Raw genomic sequence first — 3342 nt, 5'->3', positions numbered from 1 at the left:
GGAGCTAGCTCTAGGTATCCAACAGACTAGGGTTAGCACGAGTCCCAAGATGCCAAACAAAGAGATGAACATTGGTGAAAGGCAGGAAAGGAGCTTTAATCAACATGGTCATGCCAGGAAAAATGGGTCCAACAGTTCAGTGATCTGAGATCTGTATTCAAGGGGCTGACAAGAACTTTGAGGCCTAATAGAAAAGGGGAACAAAGACCAGGGTTAGGCATTTGCATAGTTGGCAGAGTGGGCCATCTTGGTTATTATCTGGTTGACTGGTCCTGTGAAGATCTGGAAGGAAGGTCATTATCACTTGAGGGGATGATACAGTTGTCATAGTGAGATGGAACCTGCTTAGGGGTCTAGCCTCAGTCTCAGCTGGACAATGGGGCAATTGCTTTCATTTGAGGGGGGCAATCTCATCATGGGGTAATTGGTTCTGTGAGGCTCCCTATTGCTTAGGGGTAGCTTTGTTCCCTAGTCATAAAGATGCTTCTCGATCAGACCTATTGTTCTAGAATCCAAGGTAACTGCAGAATAGAGCAGTCTAAAGGAAAAACATTAAGGAGACATGTCAGGTCAGAGAAGCACAAGATGGAGGTGGTCAGGCCAGCAGCTGAGCATTCCAACACTGGATCAAGGAGTCAACCCTAACCTTGAAGACAGCATTGCTATAATGTTGAGGAGAAGGTGAGGACAGAGGCAATGACAGGATTCATTGAAAGATGGGAGTGCTAACATATGTCTTAGTGATCTCGATCTTTCTTCAGTTTTAGTCCTTATTTCACATTTATCTCCTTTTTCCCTCACTCACTTTAGGTCTCCTTTCTCTTTTGTCTATAAATCTTAGTTATTTTTCTTTCCCAACTATCACATTTTATTTTAGACACAAAGGCAATATATGTGAATTTTTTGTATATTCCTTTCTGTGGGCTATAATATCTGTAATTGCACAACTAAAAGGCCTCTCTCAATTTCCTTTGGTTTATTTTGGCATCACGTGAAACTAAGTTTATCTCTTGTATTTATAACTCCTTCAATCATGCTTTAACTCTTGGATGGATTCTTGGCCACTGGGCCTCTTCCAACATGGCACAAGACAGCTCTTCAAACAGGCCTATGCCAGAGAATTATAGGTGTGATCACACTGAATTCACCAAAGAGCAGCTGAAAACCCACATCAACACCTTTAACCAAATGACATACCCAGGTTATGCCACCAAACAAAGACTTGCTTTGGAAGTCAATGCTGAAGAGTCAAGAATCCAGATTTGGTTTCAGAATAGCAGAGCTAGATACCCATTCTGGAAGAGGGGAGAACATAAGGAGGCCTTGGAATCCAGTCAGACCCTGGGCAAGATCACCTTCCAGAACAAATTCCAAGTGAAGAGTTCCAATGGTGCTGTACCACCTACAGCCCCTCTCAGCTGCACACCCTCATCAAGGCCTTCAGGAACAACCCTACCCTGGTATCCACTGCGGAGGACAGCTTGCTGAGGAGATCGGAGTTCCTGAGCTGAGAGTACCAACTTGGTTTCAAAATAGAAGATCTAGATTAGGTTTGCAGAGAAAAAAAAAAAAAAAAAAGAGCCTGATGAATCCATTTAACAAGATAAGGGACAAGACATAAAAAAGAACCTGATGAATCACTTGGAGAAGTCCAGGGACGAGACCTGTGACAGAGTTCAGGGTATGGAAGACACACAAGATGGCACCAACTTCAGCCCTCATGATCCAGTCGCTTCTCAGAAGCCCCACCTCTGAACACTGCTGCACTGGGAACTCAGTCTTTGGGGAACCTTCTGGATCCAAACTACAATGGTAACATTGAGGGTAACCAGCTTCCTTCACAAACTGAAGAGTGCTTCACCATTACTGGGTCCACACCACAGACACATTGCTAGTGTGCTTCATCCTCTGCCCTCTCTCAGCTTCGTCAACCTTCTCTGTGGGGTTTTACAAGGAGTTGAAGAGAAGACAGGAGCAAGTACAACTCCCCCAGAGCAAGGCAGGCAGGAAGCTTGCACCGCGAAACACCCATGTTGTCTTATTCTGGCCACCGGCAGAATTCAAGTCTGAACTCTGCTTGACCAAGATGTCCTGCTGCCTGCATCAGTGGCCCACTGAGAGGGTGAGGAGCCATCAGTTAGGTGCCTGGAGATGCACTTATAGATTTCTGCTGGGGCAGAGCTGGAACATTTTCAACACAAGTCAAAGGGCACCAGTTTTGCCAGCAGCTGAGCTAGAACATGGTGGACACTGACAAGTCCAGCGTATTCGATATCATCAGCCTGGGCTCTAGGGCTCTTGAGTCTTCCTGGGGAGTGTCCCCTGCTGTTGGGACTTGAGCCAAGCCTTCTGCACATGACAAAAGATGATAATCAGGACTTGAGGAGGCAGACAGGCCCCAAGGGCCCTGCACAACCCTGGTGCTGCAGCCTGGAGTCAGAGTTCAGCAGGACTTTGGGAGGAAGAAAATAGACTTAGTAATGATTTTTTAGCCATCACAGTACCGACAATTGATTCAGGCAAAAATCATCAACTGATGTTAAAACTGTAAAATGAAATTTGAAGAACAAAATATGTACACTATCTGGAAGAATTTCTTTATACAGTTTTTTTTTAGTTGATATACAATAAGTGAGTATAAAAAAGTCATTGTCTAAATATCATCTACATTAATATGTGTAAATGGGCAATCCTATAAGCTTAATTTGTATACCAATGGAATTAATTTAGAGATGATATAGAAACAGCTAATTTAAGGGCATTAGCAACATAAAATAAGAACATTCACACACACACACACACACACACACACACACACACTAGGTAATGAAAGACAAAGTCTGAGTTTTGCTTCTGTTTACATATTTGTGGTCAAACTTATTAAAGTCCTGAGGAGTCAAAATTTGAAAACACCACCACCGTATAAAGGCAAAAAGAGTGAAATTGATGTAAACAGTACCAGGGAAATAGATTTATTTTAAGTCAGAAATTAGGATTTTGTGTTCTGTTTGGAAATAAAAACTTTTTTTTTTTTTTTTTTTTTTAACCACAGTCACATCCTTAGTAGTCTCACAGAAATACTAAGATGTGTTCTCCATTGCCTGACATGCTGATAGTGCTAAAGCAACAGTGGATAAAATTTCTGGCGACTTAGGAGAAATGAAGTAGTAGTGCTACATCTTATTAGTAATCAGCAGATTCTTTACCACACACAATTATTTGTCCATATGGATGTACACACATATATGCATATATATATAGGTGCTCATTATTCTCAGTATTTACATTCTGTAAAGTCACCACAAACATTGAATTAGCACGTTCTGAAATGTTGCTCCTTTG

The 3342-nt window shown here is 42.2% G+C and overlaps 1 pseudogene; it reads left to right on the top strand.

Moving 5' to 3' along the window:
- The first annotated feature begins 1080 nt into the window (after positions 1 to 1080).
- LOC124986447 (double homeobox protein A-like) lies at positions 1081 to 1755 on the top strand (annotated as a pseudogene).
- Positions 1756 to 3342: the final 1587 nt, after the last annotated feature.

Source organism: Sciurus carolinensis, chromosome 6 (assembly GCF_902686445.1).
Source record: "Sciurus carolinensis chromosome 6, mSciCar1.2, whole genome shotgun sequence".
NCBI lineage: Eukaryota > Metazoa > Chordata > Mammalia > Rodentia > Sciuridae > Sciurus > Sciurus carolinensis.
This window is presented reverse-complemented; position numbering and strand designations above follow the sequence as displayed.